Source organism: Schistocerca piceifrons, chromosome 2 (assembly GCF_021461385.2).
Source record: "Schistocerca piceifrons isolate TAMUIC-IGC-003096 chromosome 2, iqSchPice1.1, whole genome shotgun sequence".
Classification (NCBI taxonomy): domain Eukaryota; kingdom Metazoa; phylum Arthropoda; class Insecta; order Orthoptera; family Acrididae; genus Schistocerca; species Schistocerca piceifrons.
Genome location: NC_060139.1, coordinates 1072672709 through 1072697286, shown reverse-complemented (window position 1 = coordinate 1072697286; position 24578 = coordinate 1072672709). Strand labels below are relative to the sequence as shown.

The following is a 24578-nucleotide window of genomic DNA, read 5'->3' as shown; positions in this document are numbered from 1 at the left end:
TGAAGCTAGTGGCTTCTTCTTCAGGCAGAAGGATTGAAGGGGAAGGAAGAGAGGTGAAGTAAAAGGACTTGAGAGATCTACAAAAAGGGGTAGATTTCGGAAAAGCCACCCAGAACGTTTAATTACAAGCTTCTTTGATGTGTGTGTCCTATCTCTGCTTGGAGAGTAGATTTCTTTTATCTATCCAATTAAATTATTTTGTCAACATTTTCGTTGTAATATTATGAAAAGGATAGATTTCTACTCATCAAATTGAGGAGGTGTTGAGTTGCAGATAGGCACTCGAGAGGCTGTTATACATTTAAGTGTTCAGCCAAAAGGCCTACTTCAGAAATAAAAGAGGCACACATGCTCACAAAAGTATGACTCATGTACACATGACCACTGTCTCCTCCCACTTTGGCTCAACTGCAACAGTGTCTGAGATGAGCAGTAACCTGGGATGGGGAGAGGGAAGTATGGGAGGATAGGAGGATTAGGGTGTGGACTGGTGTTGTGCTGTGTGTGAGAGTGTGCAGGACAGTGGTCGGTATAGGACAGCGGCTTTTAGAGAAGCAGAAAAGGAAGAGGGGTGAAGGAAAAAAGTAGAGAAGAGGAAATGATTAGTGGCTGCATTAGCAGAACAGAAGGCATTGTAGTGCTGGATTGGGAACAGGTATGGAGCTGGTAGGTGGAGGGCAGGTACTAGCACCCCCCCACCCCCCCCCCCCCCGCCACCCCCCCCCCCCACCCCACCCAACCCCCACCCACCAGTTATGGGAATGAAGGGCATGCTGTAGGAAGAGTTCCCACGTGCAGTTAGAAATATGGTGTTGGTAGAAAGAATCCAGATGGTGCAGGCTGTGAAGCAGTCATTGAAGTAAAGCACATCGTATTGCGCAGCATGTCCAGAAACTGGGTGGTCCAGTTGTCTCTCGGCCACAGTTTGGCGGTGGCTGTTCATGTGCACACACAGCTTCTTCCTGTAGAAAGCAGCACAGTGGTTGCAGCTTAATTTGTGGATTATATGGCTGCTATCAAGGGAAGCCTTACCTCTTATGGGATAGGAGATGCCTGTTACAGGACTGGAGTATGTGGTGGTGGTGGTTAGCTGTATGGGACAGGTCCTGTACCTAGGTCTGTTGCAAGGATATGAGACATGAGGCAAGGGGTTTGGAGCAGGGATGGTGTAGGAACAGACAAGGATATTGGGTAGGTTGATTAGCAGTGGAATATTACTAGAGAATAAGTGGGAAATGTAGAGGATAAGATATTCCTCATTTCAGGGCACCCTGAATTCAAGGCACCCTGGAAGAGAATGTGATACAGCTGCTCCAGTCTTGGGCGGCATTGAGTCATGAAGGGAGTGCTCCTTTGTGGCCAGATGGTGGGAATGTGGTAGCTGACTGGAGAGACAGTGCACAGGATACATGTTTCCATTGGGTGGGTAATTACAGTCTATGAAGGCCTCACTGAGACCCTTGGCATATTTATATAAGTCTCTTCATCACTACAGATGCAATGACCATGGGTGAGTGGGCTGTACAGAAGGGAATTCTTGGTATGGAATGTGTGACAGCTGTCGATGTCGAGGTGTTAAGTTGGTGGTTGGTAGGTCTGATGTGGACAGAGGTACTGATGTAGCTATCCTCAAAGCAGAGGTCAACATCCAAGTAAGTGTATTACAAAGATCATAATTAATTTCTGAGTCAATTTTGGAACCCACATATTTCATTAAAGCTATTTCTTGTATTACCTTACCAAGATCTTATTCAGTGATTTTACGCTCATACGCAAGGAAAATTTTTCTGACATCTTTATGGCCATGATGTTGTGTCTCTTGTTTCTTGACCATGTCACTTATAATTATAAATAACGAACTTTCCTTTTGAGCACTGCTTAATGATGAGGACCAGACTTAATTCTCTTTCATTTGCAACTGTATTCTTGCAATAAATACATTGCAATACTTTACAGCTGACACTTTACCATTTCCATAATACAGTCACTTTTGTTTATCATTCAAAAATGACTTTTGGTGTAGCAACTCCACTTCTGCTCACGAAAATAGCTCAAACATTGTAATATAAAATTCATAAGGCTTCACCTAAAAATATGTTCGCTCCCGGTAGCCGAGAAGTCTGTGCAACAGAATGTCAATCCTATGGGCCCGAGTTCAATTCCTGGCTCGCTCGGAGAGATTTTCTCTGCTCAGGACTGGGTGTTGTGTTGTACTAATCATCATCATTTTATCACCAATAACACAAAAGTCGCCTAAGTGGCATCAAATCAAAACACTAGCACCCAGCGAATGGTCTACCCAATGGGAGGCCCCAGTCACATGACTTTTTTTTTTTTATCTAGTAATATGTCTCTAATTTATAAGCCTCTTCAATTAAATATATATTGCCTCTCAATAATTATTCTTAGAGATGAATTGTTAATGCTCAAGGCACAGCAAATTTGGGATCTTCTAGCATTTGTTAGGATGAATTTCCTAATTTTAAACATCAGCATATGTCAGGTGTCACACACTTAACACAATACATTATGTTCATCACGCTGTCTGCTATAAGAAACATTAGCTCTCTAATGGACTATCACAAACAGAAGCTATGCCTGTTGTGTATGTTTGCTTCACAGAGATTTTAAACAGTTGCATTTATGAGATTCTTTTACATATTTTAAAATTTTACTTACATCTAAAATTTTCCTTTATCATTTGGTCCAGGGATAGGAAAATCATTACTATGGCCCATTTCTTTTAAGGTACAGGTCTGTTCAATTAGTTCATTTAACCTAACTTACATACTAGAAATAAAGTGAAAGAAAAAAATAGGAAATACAATAGTAAGTCTGGATGTAAGATCCTGCTTCTAAGTTTAAATACTCACATGATACAGTTTGCACAGCGGATAGATAAAAAAATCTACTCACCAAGCAGTGGCAGAACACACACATAAAAGAAGGGTACAGTGAGGCGAGCTTTCGGTGCCAGTGGCTTCTTCTTCACGCAGATGGGTTGAAGGTATGGAAGATGGGTGAAGGAAAAGGAGTGAAGAGGTCTAGGAAAATGAGTAGATTTCGGAAAAGTCACCCAGAACCATGAGTCAAGGGAGACTTATCATACAGGATGAACAGGAAAGACTGATTTCTGGGACCTGCACTGGATGAGATTTAAAAACCTGAGAGCTTAAAGGTGGAAGACAGGAAAATATGCAAGATAGAGATAACTGCTAAAACATCATGTACAAGTTAATAAGAGTGAAAAGCTAAGAGCATTGTATGTAACAGAGGTGGGAGGAGGCAAAAAATAGACAGGCAAGAAAATGAAAGATGTAGAAAACTAAAATAGAGTGAAGAAAGGAGTAGTTACTGCGAAGAATTGTTGAGATGGAAGAAATTAACGTAGATTAAGGCTAGGCGGGTGGCAAGGACAAAGGACATGTTACAGCATTAGTTCCCACCTGTGGAGTTCCGAGAACTGGTGTCTGGGGGAAGAATCCGAATGGTGGGTGTTGTGAAACGGGCACCGAGGTCACAATTGTTATGTTGTAGAGCATGCTATGCAACTGGATAATGTTTGTTACCAGTACACACCCTCTACCTATGCCGATTCATCCCAACTTTTAATTTGGTGGTAGTCATGACAATGTAAAAGGCCAAACAGTGTTTACATAACAGCTGGTATGTGACATGTTGTTTCACAGGTGATACTCTGTTTGATAGTATACATATTGTCAGTTACAGGGCTGGTGTAGGTGGTTTTAGGATAGTGTATAGGGCCAGTTTTGCAGTGGGGACTATCACAGGAGTAGGAGCAACAGAGTAGGGAGATGGATGCAGAAGGAGAGTAGAGTCTGACAAGAATATTGCAGAGATTGGGAGGGTGACAAAAAGCTATTCCAGGTGCGGTGGGCAAAATCTCAGGCAGAATGGATCTCATTTTAGGGCATCATTTTAGGAAGTCATGGCCTTGTTGAAGTAGCCAATTAATACATTACAGACCAGGATAATAATGGGGGACAGGCGTGTGCTCTGAAGTTGTTTTTTTGAAGGAACAGCAGTACCACCACTGGATGTGATGGTGTGGGAAATCTGCTATTGAACTAGACTGTTGGGGTACTTACGTCCGGTGAAAGCAGTGGTCAGAATCATGGTATATTGCTGTAAAGAGTCTGCATGGGGGAGGGGGGAAATGGAAAGGATAGTAACTTTCAAAATGTAAGTACTGCATTGACATGGAAAGGATAGCGACTTTCAAAATGTAAGTACTGCATTTTAGTATATTTAATGTGGACAGAAGTGTCTAGCTGGCCTTCTGTGAGAACGAGATCAACACCAAGGAAAGTGGCATGGGATTTGGAATACAGCCATGTGAAATTTAATTGGGAGAAGGTATTCAGAGATTCCAGAGTTTTAACAGGACAGCATTGCAATGAATCCACATGGTAAAGATGTCATCAATGTATCTAAACCAAGCCAGGAACTGAAGACCTATGAATTCCAGGAAAGCCCCCTCCAAGTGACCCACGAAAGCGATGTCATAGGAAGGAGCCATCTTGGTTCCCATGGCCGTATTCCTGGTGTGTTCGCATTTCTGCCCCTCAAAGGAGCAGTAGTTGTTGGTAAGTATAAAGTTGATTAAGGTAAGTGTGAAGGATGTCAGAGGTTTCAAATGAGGTAGGCACTGATTGAAGAAATGTTCAGCAGCAGACAGGCCTTGTACATGGGGGATGTTGGTACAGAGGGAGGAGGTATCGATTGAGAGAAGCACACCATTGGTCATTCAGTATTATCCTGGTCTGGAATGTATTAATCAGCTACTTTGACAAAGCCATGATGTCCTAAAATCATGCCCTAAAATGAGGTCCATTCTGTTTGCGATTTTGCCCACCACACCTAGAATAGTTCTTAACAACCTCCCAATCTCGGTAATATTCTTGTCAGACCCTATGCTCCTTCTGCACCCATCTCCCTACACTATGGCACCGGCCGCGGTGGCCGCACATTTCTAGGTGCGTCAGTCCGGAACCGCGCGACTGCTACGGTCGCAGGTTCGAATCCTGCCTCGGGCATGGATGTGTGTGATGTCATTAGGTTAGTTAGGTTTAAGTAGTTCTAAGTTCTAGGGGACTGATGCCCTAAGATGTTAAGTCCCATAGTGCTCAGAGCCATTTGAACCATTTTTTTTAACACTATGGCTCCTACCCCTGTAAACATCCCCACTGCAAGACTTGCCCTATGCACCCTCCTACAACCATCTATAGCAGCGCTGTAACTGGCAAAATATGTACTATCAAAGGGAGAGCCACCAAGGAAATGACATGTCATATACCAGCTGTTATGTAGACACTGTTTGGCCTTTTACATCCGCATGACTACTACCATATTATCAACTAGGATGAATGGGCATAGGCAGAAGGTGTATACTGGCAACACACAATACCCTGTTGCAGAGCATGCTCTACAACACAACAGTCATGATCTTGGTGCCTGTTTCACCATGCACACCATCTGGATTCTTCCCCAGACACCAGTTTCTCAGTACTTCACAGGTGGGAAATAGCGCTATGTCATGTCCTTGGTTCTTACCACCCACATGGTCTTAATCTACATTAATTTCTTCCAGCTCAACAATTCTTCAGAGTAACTACTCCTTTCTTCACTCCATTTTAGTTTTCTACATCTTTCATTTTCTTACCTGTCTATTTTTTGCCATCCCCCTCCCACCTCTGTTACATACAATGCACATAGCTTTTTACTCTTATTATCTCATACACGATGCTTTAGCAGTAATCTCTCTCTTGCATATTAACCTGTCTCCCAACTTTAAGCTATTAGGTTTTCTAATCTTGTCCACTCAGTCCCTAACAATCATTCTATCCTTCTCATCCTGTCCAGTACGTCTCCCCTAACCTGCACTTATTGGTGACTTTTCCAAGATCTACCGCTTTTCCTAGACCTCTCCAGTCTGTTTCCTTCACACCTCTTCCTTCCCCTTCATCCCTTCTGCATGAAGAAGGAGCCAATGGCCACGAAAGATTGCCTAATTATAACCTTCTTTTATGTACGTTTTCTGCAGCTGCTTGGCTAGTAGATTTTTTATCTATCCAATTACATTATATTTTCAAAAATTGATCATTTTCATTGTTATAGTTTACACAGTGTGTTCAATCCAGTGTTTATCTGCTACAAGTCTCTTTACCTTCATTCTCAAAAGCACTTTTCGGATTATTGTCGTTTGTGGTGCTTTCTGAACTCTCATTGTTAAGTGTAGTCTCTCCATTCTTAGTTTTGGTTGCCTCATCAATCTGAATGGATAGTATCTGTTGAATAGGTTGGTGCCTTGTCAGCATCAGGAGAAACTATTCCATTCTAAGATGTATGACAGCTTGTGTGGAGTTACAAAGCTGAAGAGTAACCAAGCACAGAACACCAGCTGCAGAATTCCATCTGGTAAGTAACCAGATCGTTCTCTGTTGTTTTTTTTATTACTTCTATTTTGTTACTCATTGTCTTCTGTGCTCAGAAAGTTCCTTAAAATGAGCATTCATTTGTCGTTTAGCGTGGACCAGCAGTTTTTTTTCTAATGACACTGAACCGTGTGCACCTTCCGTACATTGAAATACTACGTAGCTTATTTGGTGCCTGTCTCAAAACTTCTGGCATAAGGTGGTGCACGTGTGTCCTGCTGAGCTGGCCTAAGGTCTCTCTAAGTTGGTTGAGAGCGATCCGGTGCTTACGTCTAGCAAATAACAGTTCCTCAAAGGACAACAGCTTGGTGGGGAGGTGTGGCTGTGAGTCACTACTACCTTCTGGGAGATTACTGATCCAGAGTGCATGTCCAGGTCTCAGAGCTTGGCTGATAAAGGTGTTGGCAGCAGCAGAAGGAAGTTTTCCTTGCCCATGCAATTGATTACCTGCAGCAACAGCGGCACAGTAGAGTGGCACAAAAATGAGGACTTATCTGGTGACAATTGCATTCAATGCTGCAGAGCTGATAGTAACCTGCAGTGCAAGTCCCCTATGATAAGACAGGTTTTTTCCCCTTGGATACATTTGTGAATTTGAATTCAGGCTGTGGTTGAAGATGTGTTCCCTGTGTGTTCTGCACAAATCATTATTATTAATGAGAGAGAGTGTAATGTATTCTTGGGAAAGAACTGATTCCTTTTAACTGTATTAAGTGAGCCCACTGGGGCATTTTGTTTAGTTAAGATCACGTTCACAGAGTTCAGAGACTATTTTCTCTTGGGCTATTGACTAGAAAATTAAGACACAGCACAGGACTGGTTGTTGAAGCATGCGCATGAGAAATTTTAAGCCTTTTAATCAGCAGGAGAAGATTATTTCTTGTTAAATCATTACCGCCCATTATATGAGTAGTTCAATGAAGAGGGCATCATTGCTTGACTGCGACTCATATGTGTTGGTCTTTTGTCCACTGTTCTCATGATCTATAATTACCTGGCCTGAATTAATTGTTAAGTTTCCATCTACATTGGTTGGGTTCTTACCAATTTGTTACTTATCCTTTTCCACTTTTTTGAATTACGTATTGTGTTATAGTTCTTAGGTGCTTGTATAATTCAAAGTGTAAGATGCCTTTTGAGATTGCTGTAATCTGGTATCACTGAAATTCTTGAAACTGTTCAAGGCATTGTTAATAATATAATTTGGTATCTGGGCCTTCAAAAAATAAATAAATGTCTTCTCTGGTACACACATTAAATTCATTTTCTAGGATCTAACCTCTTCCAGCTCTTTGCAAGCTGTCCCATTTCACTCCACATATCACTATGGCATTTACTCATGTGCCTTTTGACATAGCCTTTGCTTATTGCTTTAGATCACTCACACTTTTCTTGATTCTTGAACATTAATTTCCTATGAGTACATTACAATACAGTACAAGAATTACAATCAAAATACTATTTTCAACATAATTACTTATAGGTTTACATTTAAGAACAGACACATAAAAATAATAATACAATTCTACCTTGCAGGCAATGGCAGGTTTCCCTATCCCAATGGCCACATCTGTGTGCCATGAGTCAGGATCCTGTACCTTCACAGACAAATTAGCAAAAAATGGTTCAAATGGCTCTGAGCACTATGGGACTCAACTGCTGAGGTCATTAGTCCCCTAGAACTTAGAACTAGTTAAACCTAACTAACCTAAGGACATCACACACAGCCATGCCCGAGGCAGGATTCGAACCTGCGACCGTAGCGGTCTCGCAGTTCCAGACTGCAGCACCAGAACCGCGCAGCCACTTCGGCCGGCTAGACAAATTAGCAGACTCAGTTGAATCCATTGTATTTCACTACAGAGTATACAACTTTTCATGAGGTTCAGTATAAGAGACTGTATACTACAGAGATCAGATGGAATACAAAAGAGACAAAACTATTTCAACATGAAGTTACTTTGTACCATCAACCAGGGCTTACCTGATTGTCAACACTCATGTGGCAATTCAATAGTACATTTTGTTATTACCTGTCCTCATGTGTAGCACTATACTGTGTGACATAAGTACTTTCTTGTATCTTTCAAAGGCGAGCTTCTATAATGAGGCTGTTGATATTTTTTCTTTTCTTTTCTTTTCTTTTCTTTTTTTTTCAATATATCTGTCTGTTGAGTGGCAGCACTATTATTAATCCATATGGGGAAATTTCTCATATGCAAATGTATTTTCCTGGTACAACTAACTATGTTCACTAATTCATGTAATTGTTGATGTGTTCATTGTTTTCAGCAATTGTAGCTAAGACAACTTTGTATACTCACTTCTCTTTATAGCTTCTCATCATAACATCGTATAAGAGTAATGTACATGGGGATACTTGCATTTACACATACATGGAGGTATGAAAGTTTAGAGAACATTAGTAACTGGAATGGTATTTTGTATTTCTTCAAGACTAAGTAAAATATTCTTTCTGCCTCTAGTAGCAGACACATTTCTTTTTCTACAGAGAGGTAAATATACCGATATAGTAACGTTTCTTAAGTGTTATTTTCCCATTCATAAAACAGTTTCACACAAAATACTTACAACTACACTGCAAGAGGGTCCCACAACTGATTCCTCTACCTTAATCATATACTTACTTCATAGAAAGTGGAACATGCAAAACACCATTTTCGTCATCTTTATCAAACAAAATTTATTTAATTAACTAGTTAGATTCTGGTTCCCTTCAGGTGAACCAGCTGTTCATACGTTCATAATCATTCGTACAAAGGGTTCCTAGGCAAAGAAAATCTCCCAATAAAATAATGTTTATATGTGCATCCTTTCAGATTACAAGTATTTCAATTCAGTTTGTACTTCTTGCCTGTTGTCCATTGACCATCATCTTGTTCTCTGACATATTTCATAATTCATACCATTTTTCCTTCACACAGTACACCTTTTCCTTTGAAGTAGCTCGTTTTTAAAATTGTATTATATAATAGATTAAGGTTCTAGGTGCAGTATGTACCTTAGGTTTAGTGTAGTTGTTAACTTAGACTTCATGTACATATTGTGTATGCTTAGATGCAGTTGCATTGTAGCTCACTGTGTTGTCCACAGCTGTATGTATTTGTAGATTGTTGTTGTATACAGCTGTATACATGCATATACTTTCATATATTTTGTGGTTAAACTTAATGCTATCCGCTGAATCATACCCTAGAAATATGCCATACAATTTATGTGCATCGACTGCCTTTCATAAAATACACCAAACTCCCATTGTGCCATAACATAGTAGTTTACTCTATGTGTATCTCTTATTCAGCACTTGCACTGCACAGTGAAAGGTCATAGTAAAGTTATAAACTACATTCACAGCTTTTAAGTATGTTCCCTGGTAGTGATGATGCAAAATGGATCTTTATCCACATGTTTTCCTCAGGACAATGCTCTTAATTATTACTAACTATTTACATATTTACAGTTCCCTACTTTCAATCCCAGGCTTCATGTTTCCGTATGTTCACTGAACAAACTTCATTTCTTTGTGAGCATACAGTTCTTTGATCTTTCTGATTTTGCCTATGCTAGCAAATAGGTTCCTGGATGTGGAATTTCCATTATCAAGCAAGGTACTGAATATATTTCCCACTTCTTGTTAACCATTTTAACTCTTCTAGATTTTGGATGTTTTCATAACACCACCTGACCATGTATCTGGAAGGTGCAAGTCCAGTCTAAATTCTTGTCATACTTGGCTTTCCTTTTTTGTGCTTGTTCACTCAGAATAGTTGCAGCTTGTCTTATTTTCTCTTTCAGTGAAGATTCATGCACTGGTATACCTAGCAAACGCTTTGACCACCCATTAAGTTCACTTTTCCCTGGAATAGGCATGTGTATTCAAATACAGAGATATGCAAAAAGGCAGAATATGACGCTGCGGTTGGCAATGCCTATATACGACAACAACTGTCTGGCGCAGTTGTTAGATCTTTACTGCTGCTACAACGGCAGGTTATCAAGAGTTAAGCGAGTTTGAATGTGGTGTTATAGTCAGCACTCGAGCGATGGGACACAGCATCTCCTAGGTAGCAATGAAGTGGGGACTTTCCTGTATGACCATTTCACAAGTGGACCGTGAATATCAGGAATCAGGTATAGCATCAAATTTCTGACATTGCTGTGGCTGGGAGAAGATCTTGCAAGAACGGGACCAATGATGACTGAAGAGAATCGTTCAATATGACAGAAGTGCAACCCTTCCGCAAATTGCTGCAGATTTCAATGCTGGGCCGTCAACAAGTGTCAGTGTGAGAACCATTCAATGAAACACCATCAATATGGGCTTTCAGAGTCGAAGGCCCATTAGAGAACCCTTGATGACTGCATGACACAAAGCTTTACGCCTCGTCTGGGCCTGTCAACATCGACATTGGACTGTTGATGACTGGAAACTTGTTGCCTGGTCAGATGAGTCTTGTTTCAAATTGTATTGAGCGGATGGACGTGTACGGGTAAGGAGACAATCTCATGAATCCATGGACCCTGATTGTAGGCAGGGGAATGTTCAAGCTGGTGGAGGTTCTGTAGTGGTATGGGGCATGTGCAGTTGGACTGATATGAGACACCTGATATGTCTAGATACGATTCTGACAGGTGACACATAGGTAAGCATCCTGTCTGATCACCTGCATTTATTCATGTCTGCTGTGCATTCCAATGGACTTGGGCGATTCCAGCAGTACAATGCAACACCCCAAATGACCAGAATTGCTACAGAGTGGCTCCACGAATACTCTTCTGAGTTTAAACACTTCCGCTCGCCACCAATCTCCCCAGACATGAACATTTCTGAGCATATCTGGAATGCCTTGCAATGTGTTGTTCAAAGGAGATCTCCACCCCTCGTACTCTTACAGATTTATGTACAGCCATGCAGGATTCATGCTGTCAGTTCTCACCAGCACTACTTCAGACATTAGCTGAGTCCATGCCACATCATGTTGCAACACTTCAGTGGGCTCATGGGGACCCTACATGATATTAGGCAGGTGTACCAGTTTCTTTGGCTCTTCAGTGTACTAACTATGTGTTAAAAAGGAGCAATGTGCTGTACACATTTTGTTTGCTAGTTTGGTATAAGTGCTAGTAAAGTGTTTAACCTCTTTGAATATAGGTTCAATTGGATTTGCTTCTGTGTGAAAATGGGCAAATAAAATATCTTTTACTTGTTGTCCTTTTAAGAAAAGTTTTCCTTTTAGGGTTTGTAGAATGTGACGCATTGTCAGTTAAATGGCCTTAGGTATACCTATTCTTGGAAATAGACCTCTACTATCATCCTAATAACTGTAATAGTTAAAATGGTTCTCATAGCGTACGTACATATGCACTTCATGGAGACATTGTACATTCCAATGAAATATTTGACTCCTTCCCTCCCTCGATGAAATGGTTCAGTTGTGTGAAGTGATACTAATTGTAGTAGTTTCTTTGTAATAACAGGACGTAATTCATTCAGTCAAGACTGATTTGAGTGTTGTGACCTTCTGACATGTGAAACACACTTTTATTACTCTTTGTACCTTGCGGCACAAATTTGTAGAGTAACAATATGAGATAATTTTGTCACTACATTTCATTACTCCATAATGACCACATGTGTGGTGTTTAAATCTAATAAAATTAATTACATAATCTTCAGGTATACTGACACACCAACAGTTTGATTCTGGTGTTCACTTATAAAATAGCAAGCCTTTGTATATTGTGACATACTTAGCTAGATTTCTGTCTTCTTTGTTATTCAGTTTCTCTTTTACCATCCTCTGATGAGGATAATTTTCTTGCAAATTACCCATTTGTTGACAAAGTTTTAGGTAATAGGGTCTATAATCTTCATCTTGTATTAATAAGACTCTAAGATCTGACATCTGTTCATTTAGTTCTGTAAACTCATTTAATCCTTGTGGGAGTCTAGAAAGTACATCAGCTATAATAGAGGGAAACATTCCACGTGGGAAAAATTATATATAAAAACAAAGATGAGGTGACTTACCGAACGAAAGCGCTGGCAGGTCGATAGACACACAAACAAACACAAAACATACACACAAAATTCAAGCTTTCGCAACAAACTGTTGCCTCATCAGGAAAGAGGGAAGGAGAGGGAAAGACGAAAGGAAGTGGGTTTTAAGGGTGAGGGTAAGGAGTCATTCCAATCTCGGGAGTGGAAAGACTTACCTCAGGGGGAAAAAAGAACAGGTATACACTCATACACAAACACATATCCATCCACACATACAGACACAAGCAGACATATTTAAAGTCTTTCCTCTCCCGGGATTGGAATGACTCCTTACCCTCACCCTTAAAACCCACTTCCTTTCGTCTTTCCCTCTCCTTCCCTCTTTCCTGATGAGGCAACAGTTTGTTGCGAAAGCTTGAATTTTGTGTGTATGTTTTGTGTTTGTTTATGTGTCTATCGACCTGCCAGCGCTTTCGTTCGGTAAGTCACCTCATCTTTGTTTTTTATATATATATATATATATATATATATATATATAAAAACAAAGATGAGGTGACTTACCGAACGAAAGCGCTGTTCGGTAAGTCACCTCATCTTTGTTTTTTATATATATATATATATATATATATATATATATAAAAACAAAGATGAGGTGACTTACCGAACAAAAACGCTGGCAGGTCGATAGACACACAAATAAACACAAACATACACACAAAATTCAAGCTTTCGCAACAAATTGTTGCCTCATCAGGAAAGAGGGAAGGAGAGGGGAAGACGAAAGGAAGTGGGTTTTAAAGGAGAGGGTAAGGAGTCATTCCAATCCCGGGAGCGGAAAGACTTACCTTAGGGGGAAAAAAGGACAGGTATACACTCGCACACACGCACATATCCATCCACACATACAGACGCAAGCAGATGAGGCAACAATTTGTTGCGAAAGCTTGAATTTTGTGTGTATGTTTGTGTTTGTTTGTGTGTCTATCGACCTGCCAGCGTTTTTGTTCGGTAAGTCACCTCATCTTTGTTTTTATATATATAATTTTTCCCACGTGGAATGTTTCCTTCCATTTTATATATATATATATATATATATATATATATATATATATATATATATATATATATAATTTCAAAACTGAATTCCTGTAAGAATAAGGACCAATGAGCAATTTGCTTGTGTAACAACTTGCAAGTCAGCAAAAGAGATGAAGCCTGGTGGTCACAACGAACTTTCATGTGCTTTCACTACCAACAGTGTTCAAACTTCTAAAAGCCCTACACTACAGAGAATGCTTTGAATACAGTAATCAAATATGATCTTTGACACTCAGTGATTGTTTGAGTAGGAAAACTAATTATACAACTCATGCTCTTTCCATTTATCTCTCGAATTTGGAACAGACATTCACCAAATCCTTGAAACAATGCATGCGTGCTTAAGCAAAAATCTTGTGTCATTTCTTGATGGCGTAAAATATTAGCATTTATTATAGTTTAGTTTATGGTCTGGACTTCTCTTTGGAATTCTTCAGTCCATAACCAGGCTGTATTCCCTTAATTTCTTCTGGATGCTATTTAATGATTGTTAAAGTACAAACTTCCTACAGAATGAAGTTTTTTCTAGAAAAGCCTTCAATTGTTTTCTGTTCTGTAGTGTAGACAAGCGTTTGACAGCTGCAACCTTTTTGGGATAGGAAAAACACTTGTGGGTGAGCTTATATGGCCCAAAGACTTTATTTTTTCTCTTCCAAATTTCGACTTTTCTAAATTAACTGTAACACCATATTCAAGAAATTTATTAAGTACCTCCTCTAACAAATGTAAATGTTCCCTCCATGAACTCGTTACAATCAATATGCTATTGATATACAGGGTGATTCTCTTGCGCAGAGCTGCTCCTGATACATTGTCCAATGCGGCTAAAAGACACCTGGGCTAACATCAAGTCCAAAAGGTAATACACAAAAATGGTGACTGTGACCAGAATAGGCACATGAATGGTATTTCCTTATTTCCAGATGCAATGATATCTGCCAGTACAAAGAGAGCACAACCAGTGACGTTAAATACTTAACACCATGAAATTTTAAGAGTTGTTTGGCAATATTTTCTGGTTTGTTCTTGCAGGAACAATGATTTTGCTAATGGAATGTGCATAAAGTACTAATCAAATATTACTATTTCCCTTATTGACAACTAACAAAAGGGCTGCAATACACAGAATTCAATGGTACTATTACTTGACAATTTAACATTCTTTCTATTTCTTTATTTGCCATCTCTTTCGTAGCACAAGAGATTGGGTAAGAATTATGACATGAAGTATGATGTGGTGGTGGTGGTTGTGGTTAGTGTTTAACGTCCCGTCGACAACGAGGTCATTAGAGACAGAGCGCAAGCTCGGGTTAGGGAAGGATTGGGAAGGAAATCGGCCGTGCCCTTTTAAAGGAACCATCCCGGCATTTGCCTGAAACGATTTAGGGAAATCACGGAAAACCTAAATCAGGATGGCCGGAGACGGGATTGAACCGTCGTCCTCCCGAATGCGAGTCCAGTGTGCTAACCACTGCGCCACCTCGCTCGGTATGATGTGGATATATGCCCATTTTGTAACTGTAATCTTTCATAATACCTGGTTTTTTATCGAAACAGGTGTTCTTACTGTGTGAGTAATTTAAATAACCACTTTCTTCATGTATCACCTAAATAATCACACTCACCAACCTTTCCATTGATAACATGACATGGTGCCAGGATATCCAACACCACCTCACTGTATTACTCATTTATTAAAAGTATTTCAGAATACATAAGATGAAAATTTACTGTATTGCTAAATGATAAAACTGCTTTATCAACCTGCAAGCACCATTTACCAGTAACCACATCAAGGTTTGCATTAAACTGTCTGAAGAACTCCGTCCCTTGAATACAATTTACTATTAATTTCTCAATCGCAAGAAAATTGCATTTGATTGTAATATTTCCAACGATAATAGAAGGCATTCTTGCAGCTTCATATGTTGTGTCTCGTTTCCAATGGCTGTTAATATTTTGCAGTTTTGTGTAGGAAAAGTGGGTACTGCTTGTCCTTTGCTATCATGTCAAACAAACTCTTGTACAAAATGTTTGCAGATGCACTTGTACCCAGATTTATTTGCACTGGTATAGTGCCTACATTTGCATGTATTATTGCTTGTACCACTTCCTCTTCATTCTTTCTTGTATTGTTGGAACATAATCCCTCTCTCAAGTTGGTTTCCTCATTGTACCTCAAAAAAAGAATAGTTGCTGAAGGCATCCCCCTAAATCCAGGATCTGGTGGGGCAGCTATTCCAGTGCTTGCATTACAAAACTCTCAAGATGATTCCTCTTGTCTAAAGTTATTACTTGACACAGGGTTTGTGTGACCATTTTAATTTCTGTGATAACCATTGCCATCATTTAGATTCCCACTAGAGGATGCAGCATTCCAGTTTTGTCTATTCCAATTATTAAAATTATCTTACATGTTGAAAAAATTAGGGTTATATCTATTACATCCCCTTTCTGTGCATTTAGATTTGCTTCACAATTACAGCTATCATGTCTGATATCTAATGTTACTGGCTGCACAAAAAAGAAAGGTCAAGTACGACAAGAATTTAGATTGGACTTGCACCTTCCAGACAGGAGGTCACATGTTGTTATGAATACATCCAAAATCTAGAAGAGTTAAAAAGGTAAAAAAAAGTGGAAAATACATTCAGTGCCTTTCCTGATCATGGAAATTTCACTTCCAGGATTTAGAAAACATTGTTCTTGTGAAACATAACTACATCTTTACTCACACAATGTGTTGAGTGCTATCGACAAGGGATTTCAAATTGATTCTGTATTTCTAGATTTCCAGTAGGCTTTTGGCACAATACCTCAAAAGTGACTTGTAATCCAACTGTGTCCTTATGGAATGTCATCTCAGTTAAGTGACTAGATTTGTGATTACCTGTCAGAGAGGTCACAGTTTATACTAACTGATAGAAAGTCAATGAGCAAATCAGAAGTGATTTCTGGCATTTCTGAAGATAGTGTTATAGGCCCTCTGCTGTTCCTTATCTATATAAATGATTTAGAAGACAATCTGAGCAGCAGTGTAAGAGTGTTTGCAGACGACGCAGTCGTGTACCACCAGTAAAGATCAAAACAAATTGAAAATTGAGTTAGAAAAGATATCTGTATCAAATTGACTTAGAAAAGATATCTGTTTGGGGCAAAAATTAGCAATTTACCCTAAATAATAAAAAGTCTGAGGTCATCTACATGAGTGCTGAAAGGAATCTAATTAAACTTTGGTTACACAACAAACCATTCAAAAGTAAAGGCCATAATTTCAACCAAATACCTAGGAATTACAAAAATGAACACCTTAAAGTGGAAAGAACACACAGATCATGTTCTGGGGAAGGTGAGCCAAAGGTTGTATTTTATTGGCAGAACAATTAGAAGGTGCAATAAATCTACTACAGAGACTGCCTACACTACACTTTTCCATTCTCTTTTGGAGTACGTCAAGAAAGTCCAAAGAGGAGCAGCACTTTTCATATTATCGAGAAATAGGGAAGAGAGTGTCATGGACATGATGCAGGATTTGGGGTCAACATCATTAAAATAAAGATGTTCTTCATTGCGGTGGGATCTTCCCACAAAATTTCAATCACCAACTTTCTCCATCAAATGCGAAAATATTTTTTTGACACCAACCTGCACAAAGAGAAATGATCATCATAATAAAATGAGGGAAATCAGAACTCACACAGAAGGATATAGGTGTTCATTTTTTCTGCACTGTTCGAGAGTGGAATAACAGGGTATTGTGGTGAACATGGTTCGACAAACCATCCGCCACACACTGAACTGTGATTTGCAGAGTATCCATGTGGATGAGGTCAATGATACCAACTATGGATCGAAAATATTCTAAATTATTTTCTGGTATAGTGAATAGCTTCTTCTTAATATGTGCAAGTAGTCTACCCTTTAAAATTATAAGAACATCTACATGTAACATAGGTTTACTTCAAAACATGTTTATTTAGATAGTTTTCAAAATATTAGCTTTGTCTGTTTTGTCTATTATTAAATGGTTTTGGGTCAAAAACTTCTCACCTGAGTCATTCTTGTACTCCTGGTGGCTAAAACTTAGAAAGAAAAGCCTTTTCAAATTGATTGTAGGTTTTATAATACTCAGCATGTCCACAGCCCATGGCAAGGCGTCCATTTGTGTATATCCTACTATGTAACGAATATTTTGCTGTATAACACAGTATAATATCTCAAAAACACCTAATGAATATTATGGAATATTCCTTCTTTGTTCCCACAGAAAATATCTGGAACAATCATGTTTTAATATCCTTCCATCAGTCAAGATCATCGACAGGGAAGATGTATTACCATGTGTATACGGTACAGTTCCTTGTGTTACACATGGATAGTTTCTTTGCTGTACATATGTTACTGATAACTGTTGACGTTCTCCTTCATTTGCATTGCATATAACAATAGGTGAAAAAGTGTGGATCTGCTTATTTACTGTTTTACCATTTGCCTTTTTGTTATTAACACCAAATGGTTCACTTGAACCCATACATATTTGTTGAATAGCATTCTTCAAATTGTGATCAAGTTTGATAATAATCGTATCCTCCCTTTCAGTAACTATCCTTTCCATTTCCTCAAGGTGAGTATGATGTTGCTCAGTCACCTTTTCTGCAAGTGTATTATCACTGACAAATAACCCAACATCTGCACAGTTGTTTAATTTTTGTACATAATTACTGTTACATTTCTGTTTTAATGTCAGAAATAACATATCCTCTGATAATTTCTGTACTTGATCCAGGAAATCACCATGGTATGTAAATCTGATGTGCTAGCTTGCACCAAGGATATCACCTTTGCTAAGCTGTCTGTAAAATATTTTGTTTTCGAGTAAGCTCATCAAGCTAGTGAGTGTTTTTCTTCTGTTCATCCACAAGCACAGAAACTTTTTCATTAAACTTGTGTTCTAACTTTTGCTCAAAACTAGAAAATTCTGTTTTAAAGTTACCTGCCATTGGTTTAAACTGCTTAAATGATATTTGTTCAAACCGTTTATGCATCTGCTCAATGTATTATAGGAAAAAACTATCCCCCCCTCCCCCCAAGATATTAGTAAGCCACGATTTCCTACTCTTTGCTGTTGTTTCTTTTCAGTGGGTATTTCCTGTTCCACTATTTGTGGACTAGGAGAGATATGTGATTCACATAAATCATTATGATAAAAATTATCACAACACCAGAACATGCTCATGGGCATCAATCCACATATCATAAATTATCATTATATCATCTAATTTCAACAAACCATTGTTTGTTATTTGTACTGAGTTTAAAATCCAGTTATCACCAGTCCTACTTTCAGTGCTTTCTTGTGTTGCCACAATTTCCACTGGCGATTCATTATCAACTGGCAGTACATTCATTTTGTTGGACTGCATTATTTCATCCAGTTTTTCAATAATATTGTTCACTTAAATAGGAAAATTTTATCAGAATGCCAATATTTAGTACAAAATGCTATTATTACTGTATATATGAGTAGGAATCCTTCCGACATCTTTTTACAGCCACGATGTTGTATCTCTTATTTGCTGGCCATGTCACCTACAATTTGAAATAATGAACTTCCCTTCTCAGCATTGTTTATTGAGAAGAACCAAGCTTAATTTTCTTTCATTTGCAACGCTATTCTTACTGTAAGTATAGCTGCAATATATTACAGTTGATGTCTTTATCATTTCTGTGACACAATTGCTTTTGTTTATCATTCAGAAATGACTTCTGGTGTGGCAACTTCACTTTTGCTCACAAAAGTAGCTCAAATACTGTAATATAGAATTCATAAGACTGCACCTAATGACATATATCTTTAATGTACAGGCCTCCACAATATAATACATACAGTCTCTGAATAATTATTCTTAGACATGGAACATTAACGCTCAAGACAAAGCAAATTTTATATTCTATAAAAGGAAAGGTTAAAATATTCTTATTTGTTTTTGTTTATCATCTGAGATCTTTTAGCATTTGTTAGGATGAATGTCATGATTTTAAACATCAGCTTACATCAGGCATCATACACTTGAATGATACATTATAGTTGGTGGGGTTCAGAAAGACTAGGGTAAGTGAATATGGGAGGTGTTGAGGTTATGGACGAACGTGGATAGAGCGTCTTCACCCTCAGTGGGTGAGGTGTTGAGGTCCTTAAGGCTTTGACAGAAAGTTCGATAAGTAACAGCCTCACCCTCAGTCCAGATCACGAAGATGTCATCAATAAACCTGGACCATATCAGGTGTTTGATATCCTGGGTGATTAGAAAGAATCACTCTATATGGCCCATGAATAGGTTGGAATATGATGGTGTGCTGCAGGTTCCCATCGCTGTACCATGGATTTGTTTGTAGGTGATGCCTTCAAAGGAGAACTAATTGTGGGTGAGGGTATAGTTGGCCATTTCTAACAGAGTGGATAGAGACTACAGTCATGTGTGGGTGAGATGTGCCTGCTTGTGTGAGTGTGTCATGTTTACATTTCTGAAGAAGGCTTTGACAGAAAGTTCAATAAGTAACAGCCTTTTTATTGTGCCTATCGGCAACTCAATGTCTCATCTTAACAGTGAGTAGCAATCTGTCCTTTGCTTTATAGTACTGATACTCCAATGTGGACTTTCCATTATTTGATATAATCTTCAGCATTCTTCTGAAGCATCATTCTAATAAGCTTCTATTCTCTTCTTGTCTGAACTGTTCATCGTCCACGTCTCACTTCCATTAAAGGTCACACTCCAGGCTACACTCCCTCAAAGAAAATGTCGTAGCAGTAATCTATATTTGATGTTAAAGAATTTGTCTTGTTCTTGTTAATACCAGCCTACATTTTATATCCTCTCTGGTTCCACCTTCATCAGTTATTATACTACCAAAATAGCAAAACTCATTTGCTACTTTCAGTGCCTTGTTACTTGATCTGATTCCCTGATCACCACCTGATTTTTAATTCAATTACATTCATTCCATTACCTTTGTTTTGCTTTTGTTGATGTTCCTCTTATATCCTGGTTTCAAGACACTGTCCATTCTCTTAAGCTGCTATTTTAACTACTTTGAAGTCTATGACAGAATTATGATATCATCAGCAAACCTCAAAGTTTTTATTTCTTCTCACTGACCTTTAATTCCTTCTCCACATTTTTCTTTGGTTTCCTTTATTGCTCATTCAATGTACAATTTGAATAATATCAGGATGAGGCTACAATTCTGTCTCACTCATTTCTCAACCACTGATCCTCTTGTATGCCACTTGACTCTTATAACTGCTGTCTGGTTTATATACAATTTGAAAATAACTTTTGCTCCTTGTATTTTACCCTTGCTACCCTCATAATTTCAAAGAGTGTATTCCAGTTGGCAATATCAAAAGCTTTTTCCAAATTTGTGAAAGCTGTAAACAAAGGTTTGCGTTTCCTTTACCTGTCTTAAGTAAAAAAGGAAAAAACTTTTTCCTTCTCATCCCATGCACTAAGTCTCCCCTGAACTGCACTTCTGGATGTCTTTCCATAAATCTACCCCATTTTCTAGACCTCTCCAGCCCTTATCCCTCACACCTCTTCCTTCCCTTCAACCTTTCTGCCTGAAGAAGGAGGCATGGCTCCAATAGCTTGCCTAATTACAACCTTCTTTTATGTGTGTGTGCTGCCGCCGCTTGGTGTGCAGATTTTTGACTTATCAAATTAAATTATTCTGTCAAAAATTGATTGTTTTCATTGTTATATCCTATTTGTATGGCCCTACATTTGTCCTCTAGCCATTCCTACTTAGCCATTTTGATTTCCTGTCAATCTCACTTTTTAGACATTTTATTCCTTTTTGCTTCATTTCCTGCATGTTTATATTTTCTCCTTTCATCAATTAAATTCTGTATCTCCTTTGGTATCCAAGGATTTCTACTAGGCCCTGCCTTTTTTACCTATTTGATCCTCTGCTGCATTCCATATTTCATCTCTCAAAGCTACTCATTCTTCTTCTACTGTACTTCTTTCCCCTTTTTTCGTCAATTGTTGTCAAGTCTCCTCTGAAAGTCTTAACAACTTCTGGTTCTTTCAATTTATCCATGTCCCATGTCCTTAACTTTCTACCTTTTTGCAATTCCTTCAGTTTTAATCTTCAGATCATAGCTAATCAATTGTGGTCAGAATCCACATCTATCCCTGGAAACTCTTAATTAAAAAACTGGTTCTGAAATCTCTCTCTTACCATTATGTAATCAATCTGAACCTTTCCAGTGTCTCCATATCTCTTCCATACATACAACCTTCTTTCATGATTCTTAAATGAAGTGTTAGTGTTGATTAAATTATGCTCTGTGAAAAATTCAACCAGGTGGCTGTTTCTTTCACTCTTTTCTCTCAGCCAAAATTCACCTACAATTTTTCTTCTCTCTCTTCTTTTTCCTACCATCGACATCCATTCCCCCATGAAAAATAATTTTCATTTCCCTTAACTGTCTGAATAACTTCTTTGGTCTCGTCATACATTTCTTCAATCCCTTTGTCAGCATAGGCAGGAACTATTAGTCCCAAAACCTCAGAAGTGTATCATATCTATGTGCGTGGATGTGTGTGTGTGTGTGTGTGTGTGTGTGTGTGTGTGTGTGTGTGTGTGTGTGTGTTGAGAGTATCACACATTTCAAACACTTTGTCTACTGAAGGTAATTCAAAGGTAATTCATACCCAGCAGTTCTGTCTCACAGATTATTAGTATTCATCCAAAATTTGTCTTTCAATGTGCAGTAAAGTGTGTGTTATAAATGAATCTTTTGGCAAATTAACATCTTGTGCTGTTCCGGGAACTATATTTTTGTCTTTCTTGGGCCTGCTTCATGGTGTACAATAATCCACAAACAAATGACTAGTATAATTATAGTAAGGAAAGTTCTGGCAGAATGAAAATAATTTAGGAGTAAGGCAGACCACTTACTGAACAGCAGAAGTGATGAGTTGTCGACAGGTATACATAAAAGAGAATGAAAACTTCGGCTTTCAGAAGAAATAATTTTACAGGCCAGGGTACACACACACACACACACACACACACACACACACACACACACACAAACACACATACAACTATGCACCTACACAGTGTCTGTTGGACACAGAATGCTGAGACTGCAATGCATCAGGGGGACTGTGGTGGCAGTTGTCAGATGGGGTGGGTAGGGGGAAAAAAGAGGCAGGAAGCAGGAGGAGTGTTTGGGAATGAGTAACTAGTGGCTAGGAGGGAGGCAGCAAGTATGCAGACTAAGAATGCAGGAGGGAAGGGTGGCAGGTGCAATGGCTAGGCCTGCCCCACACAGGTGCTGGAATCACTGAGGTGCTGTGCATGATGGAGGCAATGTGAAGGTATGCTTGGGAGGGGACACCAACCAGCTCACAACCTGAGTGAAAGGCCATCACTAAAAGTTTGCTGAGAACAAAGTTTAGTGCCCGGTAGCACAAAACACTACTGAGCACGACATGCTCGAATTTAATGGCTGATTCACAAACCTTGCCATCTGGATCCTCCATCACAGCAGCAGTTTTTCTGAAATACGCAGTTGGGAGTTATCCTTAAAACACATCCTTTGCTCCTGTAATTCTCTCAATCTTAATCTCTGCCAATCCGCCAACCCCACACCCTCTACCTGACGGTTTCCCCTTCCTCCATCATGAAACCTCTTCCCACATCATCCTCCCTGTGCGCTACATCTCACCAAATCTGGTACCTGTGTGCCATGTGCATAACCAGTGCACTTCCCTCCCCTCCCTTCTGCATCCCTAGCCTGTGCACATGTGATCACCCTCTGAACCCTCCTCCTGCTTCACACCCCTCTCCCCTCTACATACTTCACCTGTTATGACCTCCATCCCAGTCCACCTGCCTAACAGCAATTTTGACATTGTGTGAGCAGCTGGCACAGTATAGGTGCACTGGTGGGTGTGTATTTGTACTTTAGCTCATCAAAGGAAATCTTCCAAAAGCTAGAAAAGTTCCATTCTCTTTCCTGTGTGCCCCTCTCTGACTCAATATTTCTGCTATTTGGTGAGTAGTCTCCTTTCTTCCTAAATTATTCCTGACTAGCATATTTGTTCAAACAACTTGCGATTTTTCACAGAGTCATACCTTGTTTTCTATTGATTGCATAGATAAGGGGTCAAGTGTTTTGGATAGACCTTGATCTAGAGACCTATTGTATACCTGTCAGAAGAATGACAGTAGCTATCCCACAGAACAGGTTAAAAATTTAAATATTGCACACATCCTTCCGCCCAGCAAAGACCATGATTTTTGGATATGAAACATGCCAATTGCAAGGATGGAAACATCTATAATTTCCATCCATGGCAAATTGTCAAACTTTTTACCATATCTTCTTAAGTTAATGATCTACAGAATCTTTGAAACTTTTTACAATATCATAATCCATTACTGAGATCCAAAGCGATAATACTTATGCAAATAAAACATGTAATATACAGTCTGAGGCATAAATGTAGTTTTAATTGACATAGTGAACACATGGCAAGAGTTCTATTATTAGCACAAGGGTCCTGAGACCACCGAACTATGTTTTTAGCCAGCATTTTTTTACCAAAAACTCTGACATATGTCTCTGTATAATGTGCACTTCACACTTATACATATACACCCATAGTGGTACTGCAGTGAGAAAAAAAATTGGCCAAAAAGGTCTTTACAGGCACGAAAATGACTTAAAAGACAGCCAAAAATTATGTAAAAAATGAAAAGACTGAAAATCCAATAAAATATTTCTAATAAGTGTATGTGCACAAAATCTCTCTGCAGTGGCAAGCTCCACATGTCTCACCTAGTGGGGCACTGTAAGGTGACAGCACATTCATGTTGCTGGATTCACTGTTAGTGGCTGCATTTGTGTTGGGAGAATCATTTTGCAATTTGTTCTGATCTTCTGATGACTTTATTAGGCATTAAATGACAGTGTCATCTGCAAA

The 24578-nt window shown here is 39.0% G+C and overlaps 1 protein-coding gene across 1 annotated transcript in view; it reads right to left on the bottom strand.

Annotated features, from left to right (window-relative positions):
- Positions 1-24578, bottom strand: part of LOC124777549 — an 82914-nt gene that overhangs the window by 15077 nt on the left and 43259 nt on the right. The gene's annotated exons all lie outside the window — the stretch shown is intronic.